At 43.6% G+C, this 7,897-nt stretch overlaps 1 protein-coding gene across 1 annotated transcript in view; it reads right to left on the bottom strand.

Annotated features, from left to right (window-relative positions):
- Window positions 1-7,466, bottom strand: part of CCSER2 (coiled-coil serine rich protein 2) — a 70,742-nt gene extending 63,276 nt beyond the window's left edge. Inside the window, exon 1 of the mRNA XM_060241081.1 lies at window positions 7,254-7,466. The gene's annotated coding sequence lies outside the window, so the exon portion shown is untranslated. The remainder of the gene's footprint in view (window positions 1-7,253) is intronic.
- Window positions 7,467-7,897: the final 431 nt, after the last annotated feature.

Consider the following 7,897-nt stretch of genomic DNA (forward strand, 5'->3'; position numbering starts at 1 on the left):
AGGTTGTAGTCCAACACACTAAACCTCTCCAGAGGTGTCGAACCCATTTGTTATGAAGGCCAGATCTGACAGAAATGAGACCTTGTCAGGCAGGGCCATGGGTGTCATAAAATGTAATGCCAGGTAGCAGAGATATCAACTTTGTAAAGAACTCAAACAAAGCTTTTTTAAAAAGTTTTATATAAAACATGCTTAAAACATCAGCACTCATTGGTCTTAAAGGTGCTTTCCTGGTATCTCTCCTATGGGATCCAGGGAACTGGGCAAAGGAAGCTCTGGCTCATTCATTCCTTCCTTCTCCAGGGGACAAGAAGGGGGAGGAGCCTCAGCCAACAAAAGGAAGAGAAGCTTGTCTCAGTAGCTCTGCTGTGTGATTTGAGACAACCTGACAAAGCAAGCTATGCCTCCCCAAGGGAGGAACCTCAGCCAGTGGAGAAAGCAGAGGTTCTGCTCTGTAGCTTCTGTGCGATTAGCAAGCCCGGCAAAGCAAGGTGTGATGCAGAAGGAAGAAAGAGAAAGGATGAAGGAAGCAGATGGCAGTCAGTTGCTTGGGGGCTTGATTCGGCCCCCAGGCAGCAAAAGTTTGACACCCTTGCTCTACACCATTCTGGTTCTATATATACACTAAAAAACATGAGTTCTTTAACAGATATCATTAAACATATTACAGAATAATAACTGTTGGCAAAAGTATTTAAACAATAAACTTTAAATGCTATCTTGACAGCATGCACAAAAAATACCTAATGTTACGAATTTCTTACTAAAAATTATACTATGAAAATTTGTGTAAAACATTGTCCCTTATTTTACTCATTCCAAGAGAGAAGTTCATAGTAGGACTATTTTTTAGCGTTCCCTAAGATTCACGCAGCCCCATGGTGCAGAGTGGTAAAGCTGCAGTACTGCAGTCCTAAGCTCTGCTCATGACCTAAGTTCGATCCTGGCAGAAGCTGGGTTCAGGTAGCCGACTCAAGGTTGACTCAGCCTTCCATCCTTCCAAGGTCAGTACAATGAGTACCCAGCTTGCTGGGGGGGGAAGTGCCGATGACTGGGGAAGGCAATGGCAAACCACCCCATAAAAAGTCTGCCGTGAAAACATTGTGATGCAACGTCACCCCATACTGGTAACATCTGGTGGAAACAACTGGTGCTTGCACAGGGGACTACCTATAAGAAAAAAAGATTTCTGTATTTTTTCCATCGGAAAAAAATGAGGAAGTTTGCAACCTTTTTCATACTATACATCTGGAAAGAGTGAAATTACGACAAAGGTATTTTACTCCAAAAAAACCCCAAAGCATGGGTATTTGCCTCCATATTTCCCAATGTTTTAAAATCTGAGAATCTGAAAAGGCTATCCGAAGAACACTTTTGTTTTTTCATTCCCCCACCCCACCCCTGACGTTCATATCCCTATTCGGGAAGGCAATTTCATACAGCTGAGGAAATGACTGGAAAGAAGAAGAAAATTGCTCAAGGAGCAGCTGTTTTCATGAGTCACTGTTTGTTTAAAAGCTGAAGAGAAGGGATTGATCAGAAGAATGGAGCTCCTACAGGGATTCATACTGATACACAAACACTGATCCGTTATTAAGATAGATGTCTGCCACGCAGCATTCACTATACCCCACCCATGAAAAAGACTTGAGTTGGTCAAAAAATAGTATGGCACAACCACTTGACTTCTAGGTCTGGGCCCACAGAAATGAGGGAAGATAAATTAAGTAGACCCGAGTTCGCAGACCAATAGAAGGAACCACTAGGCAACATGCCTCTAGGGACTCTGTTGTCATTTCTTGCAAAAAGATTAGGAAGGAAAATGCCCTCCCTGTGAATCAGTTCCTAATTCTTGTACTACCAAATGAGCCAGTTTGGTGTAGTGGTTAAGTGTGTGGACTCTTATCTGGGAGAACCGGGTTTGATTCCCCACTCCTCCACTTGCAGTTGCTGGAATGGCTTTGGGTCAGCCATAGCTCTCACAAGAATTGTCCTTGAAAGGGCAACTGCTGTAAGAGCTCTCTCAGCCCCACCCATCTCACAGGGTGTCTGTTGTGGGGGAGGAAGAAGATAAAGGAGATTGTAAGCCGCTCTGAGTCTCTGATTCAGAGAGAAGGGTGGGGTCTAAATCTGCAATTCTTCATCTTGTTAGCAAGATACTCAAAGATATACTGAACTAGTGACATACTATACCCAGAAGGAAGACAACTCTGAATACAGAACACACACACACAAAAATGTAACAGGCAAGAATGGTTTTATTGCTGTCATAATGTGATCGTATGTAAGATAAAAGGTAAAGGTAATCACTTTACAAGCACCGAGTCATTACTGACCCATGGGTGATGTCACATCACAAAGTTTTCTTGGCAGACTTTTTCTTGGTTTGCCATTGCCTTCCCCACTCATCTACCCTTTACCCCCAGCAAGATGGGTACTCATTTTAGCAACCTCAGAAGGATGGAAGGCTGAGTCAACCTTGAGCCGGCTACCTGAATCCAGCTTCAAACTCCAGTCATGAGGAAAGCATGGGCTGCAGTGCTGCAGTTTACACATCTGGAAAAATCCTGTCTTCCATTTGGATAAAATAAATAAATTAAACATAGCTACAACATCATATCTATAAGGACAGAATAAAGAACTGAAAATCAGAAAGACAGAAGAAAACAGTGTCAAAATATTTCATGTTTGGTGTTGCCTCAAGCAGAATGACCCAGGACAATTTAACTGAAGGTGCAGATAATCTCAATTCAGGCAAAGTTAGCATGCCAAGTTAAATTATCTGTGCCAGCATTTGTGTAATGAAATCGCAAGTCATGTGCTCCAACAGTTATTCCCAGTTTTTAAACTATCATTTGTTAGTATGGAAGATTAGGGCTTTAGGAGCAGACGTGAATTATCATAAAATCTGGCTTTAAATAATTTGACAATTTAATAGCACAGTTTTACAACTTTACAAGATCCATCAAAATCACTATACTACCACTTACTTTAGAACACTCCTGAAAATAAAAGCTCTAAAGTAGTATTAGGGCAAAGCACTTGCATTTTTCCAATCCATCATCCAACTCCAACCACTAAGCCCCTTCAGTATATTGTGCAGCTCTAATGCACTAAGTATTTCTTTTGCCTTGATTTTATCAGTACTGAATGACGAAAAGGCAAGAATACCAGGAGTATTTCACAGATCATATACCTGGCATTTCGAAGACATACTTTTTAAAACTAGAATCCAGAGAGCGACCCTGTTACAATTCACAGCTTTTAACTACAAAATGTTATTACAGCATCAAAGTCTAAATCACTTGGACTACTCAGAAATATCTCACAGATGTTCTCAAATTTTGTCCAATTAAGACTACTATGTGTGGTAACATATGTATTATGCTCCATAACAGCATTTCCCAACCTTTTGAAGCATGAGAACCCTTTTCTAACATCAAAAATTTTGCAATACCCCCAGTCCCCAATAACAGTTGTAGTATTAGTATCTATAGAGAAAATAAACCAGATTCATGGATGCCTTTGCAATAATGCCACAGTTCCCAGGGGTCTCTGACATCCAGGTTAGGAACCATTGCTCCAAAATGTTATTTTTAGAAGAGATATCTTTTTTTTTAATATTAACTTTGAGGCATTGTAATTATTGTAATTATTGTAATTTGAGGCATTTTGCAATATCCCCAGTCCCCAATAACAGTTGTAGTATTAGTATCTATAGAGAAAATAAACCAGATTCATGGATGCCTTTGCAATAATGCCACAGTTCCCAGGGGTCTCTGACATCCAGGTTAGGAACCATTGCTCCAAAATGTTATTTTTAGAAGAGATATCTTTTTTTTTAATATTAACTTTGAGGCATTGTAATTACTGCCTCCCAGTTTGTGTTTGTGTGTGTATATATAATGTGGTTTAGAAAATAAATCTAGAAACCAACTTCCCATTAACATCAGCAACTATCACGACAAAAGATACATTCTCTCTTAGACAAGCCATTATTGCAGCACATGCAGCCCACTATTTGTAAGCATCCAGTTATATAGCCTGTTAAAGCTAACATTTTTAAACTTAGATTAACTTGTTCACTTAGCACTTGTTCAATAACCAAGCACAATGTGGCACAAGCTTTTGTTCATTACTATTTCCTTGCACTTCAAATCTGAAGTACTATAAATTGGCAGCGCAAACCACTTCTAGGCGGACCTGTCCCTGTCGTCTCAGGAATCAGAAATGCAGCCTTTGCAGGGTCTTGCATAGCTACTCCCCCCATTGATTTCAAGACTTAGGCTTGCCTAATTCTACACAAGATCGGATACTGCAGTCTGTGTAGGACTACTAATCATAAACCTAATCAAAAAAGGAATCTTAAGCAGACGCATGCAGAGACAGCTTTTCAAAGGATTCCTCCAGCCAGTTACCATGAGTCATAGCACAATGAATTTGCATGAGAGCTAGATTTGAGAGGCCAACAAATCCTCTCATCTAGAAAATGTTTGACTTTTTAGAAACCACGTGATCAATTTTTCTAAATGCTTACAAGAGTTCAGAGAAGACCAATCATACTATTAATGTGTGTCCTTTTTTAAAAAAGAAAAGCATTTTATCCATTATTGCTACATAATCATAACTCATCAAATATTTATAACCTTAGGTTACTCCAAACTTTTCAGAAAGTTCATTCTTCACTGCTAATTCTATAAAAAAGTAAGCCAATACGTCTGCAGGCCAGACAAATAAGATCCTAAACCCTGGCTACATGAGTGGTAGCGATGCAAACCTTTCCTTCATTGCCTATGGTGAAGCTGAGGCATTTTCCTGAGGGTTAATCCTCTTTTGTGCATTTGGTTCTGCAGCCCTATCAACAACACAGGAACTTTTCTAGAACTGAGGCCTTCACATTAAGTGTAATTATTGGTAACAATCCACAAGACAGCTTCCTGTATACCTGTTTGGCACTAGCACGTAAGTGAAGTTTTTGTTTAAAAACTAACAAAACCACAGAAGCCAAGTTTTGCTGATTGATATATTCAATGGCAGTTCAATCTGGCCTACAAAAGTATGGTTCTCTGTTCAGACAATCAGGAACAAAGAATAAAATTTTAGAATTACTCAGACCGACTTAAGTATATGAACAACTGCTCAGTTTTAATCACACCATAATGGGTTAAAAGGTTTCTTCTAATTGATCTTATCACTCTAAATTGTTAAACATTGACTAGAGGGGGAGATTTTGTAGTTCTATATCCTTAGCCTGTCACTTTAGAGGAAGAAAAAAGACACTCAGAGGACTGATACTCAATGAATCACAACCCTAACACTTTGTGCACAACCCCAGGTAGAAAAGGAAATAAGTTATCTCATGCCCCACAAGGCATGAGTAACTCAACCTATCTCCACATACAAGCTGTCCTCACAGATTGTTAAGGGCCACACCTACAGAAAAATCTCACCAGAAGCAAAGAACACCACAAGGCTGCGTCCTGCTGCAAACTAGCAGTCAGCAAGCTGGAGGCAAAGCCAGCAATCTTGTCTTCATGCACATAAATAAGCCAGTTTTATGCAGCGGGGACACAACATAGAAGTGTTGTGAAGCGGGGACACAACACACCAGCACACAAAAGGTCATAAGTGCAATCCCAGGCAACTCCAGTTAAAAGGATCAGCTAGCAAGTGGTATATATAAGCCCTTTGGAGAGTTGCAACCAGGTCAGGCAAGGCTGATCTTGATAGACCATTACTCAAAAGCGGGATAAGGTACTTTGCTGCACATTCAAGCCCATATAGCGCCTAAGTGAAGACCTACTTGCACCTGCTCCAACATCTGGTATCCATGCCAGGGCTCAACCCTACAACAAAAAGAATTAGAACAGATGGCACCACCCCTGAGGCAGGTCAAAGCACTTCCCTCATCCCTGCGAGACTACAAACAGTCTCTCATAGCCCAAGGCTCAGGAAAAACTCCCAGATCAGATGGTGGCGGGTTTTCCTCGGCAGATTCAAGCCCTGCACATCCCACCCACCCTCTTTTCCTTTCTCTGGGAAGGAGAATGGGTTCCCTCAAGCTCGTAGCATCATCCAGGAAGCCAGCATCGCCAAGGCAGTCCCTCCCTCTCTGAATCATGACACAGACATCGCCTCGGGCCTGGGAAAGGGAGGCTAGCAAGCGACAGGGGCTGCCGCCGCTGCTGCAGCAGCATCTCCCTTCCAAATCTGGGCTGTGCAGCCAATCACACCACCCCGGCATCACGAGATTGGGAGGGGGGAGGGGGAGAAGAGATGGAGAAAGAAAACAGAATGGAAACCCAAAAAGGGGGGGGGGGGGAGCAGTTATTCTGGACTTTGTTGACCAGGGCTTTTTTCTTTTAGCAGGAATGCAGTTCCGGCTGGCTTGGCATCAGAGGTGTGGCTTAATATGCAAATGAGTTCCTGCTGGGCTTTTTCTACCAAAAAAAAGCCCTGCCAGAAGGCAATAAGAGGAGAAGGTCTTGGTCTTTATGACCTGGTTCTGACACAGCTGACAAGTGCAGAGAAGCACCCCACCAGTGGCAGACTGGCCAGGGTGTCCACTTGCCTAATGGCAAGCGGGCCCCTGATGAAGTGGGCCCCCTTAAACACTAGACATGTTAAAAATGTTAATCCCCTTTTAATAGCTTGAAAATATAATAAAAGTACCAATATTATTACTGCAATGCCACTAAAATGTACATTGTATTTAGGGTTGCCAGCCCCCAGGTGGGGCCTGGGGATCTCCTGCTTTACAACTGATCTCCAGCTGGCCAAGATCAGCTCCTCTGGAGAAAATGCAATCTGTATTTATATTTAATATTTTCTGCATGCTGCCAGTAAAATGTACATTATATGTAGACTGTAATTACGTGTGTGTGGGTATAACACATAAAAAGGTATAATTAAAACTTTTACGAAATAAATACGTAATATATGTGTACACATACACACATATACATACACACATTTATTTCACAAAAGTTTTAATTGTGCCTTTTTTCCCACTTATGTATTTTTTGAAAATTTTATGTATTTCGTATAAAAATTAAATGATAGCCTCATAGTTGGGGGCGGGCCCCCTTTGTCTCCTGGCAACCAATATCTTCAGACCCAGCCCGCCACTGCACCCCACTCGCCCACCCCCCAGCAAACAGAGGCCAGGTCTCCCTCTCATCCCCACAGATAAGGGGCAGGCACCGCCCCGCCGCCCGGTTTATTTATTACCCCCTCCTACCTCGGCTACTCACCACCCAGGGACGAAGCGCTTTCCAGGGGCCGTCCTCCACTGCTCCGCTGGGGTTGTTCACTCTCCTCAGGCTGCGATAGCGGCGACGGAGGGGGGGGGAGGAGAAAATGAGAGCAGAGCGGTCTCGCGGCCGGCCAGCCGGCCAACCAGCGTCCCCTCGAGGACCCGCCTCCCTTCGTGGCCACGCCCCGGAAGGAACTACCAACCGGTCTCCTCGCCTCATCCGCTCGCCGGGCCTGACAGCTGACGCTGACGTCATGCTGCCGGCTTTCTGTCGCGCGCGCCTTCTACGTGCGCGCGCCCCGTCCTCTCCCCCTCACTCCTGGACGGTTAATCATTAGGAAAAAAGCCGGAGCGCGAGAGCGGCTGGGGGCGGGGCCGCCGAGACGTCCCGCCTTCCCCCCAGTCTAACTATAGCCGCGTCAGCCTTCTCCTCAGCGTCCCCTCCCCCCCCCCCCCCGGCAGTCTCGTCCTGACGTTTGCCGGCCGCCAACGGGTTTTCCCGCTCAGGTTCAAACTGACCACAGTTAACCGGTACGAGGCTCTTCGCAAGGGAAGCATTTCCAGTCACGCCATTACTCTCTCATAAACGAGCCTAGGAATCTCAACAGGGGCTCAAGCAGGGCTTTTTATGCAGGAAAAAAA

Source organism: Heteronotia binoei, chromosome 6, assembly GCF_032191835.1.
Source record: "Heteronotia binoei isolate CCM8104 ecotype False Entrance Well chromosome 6, APGP_CSIRO_Hbin_v1, whole genome shotgun sequence".
Classification (NCBI taxonomy): domain Eukaryota; kingdom Metazoa; phylum Chordata; class Lepidosauria; order Squamata; family Gekkonidae; genus Heteronotia; species Heteronotia binoei.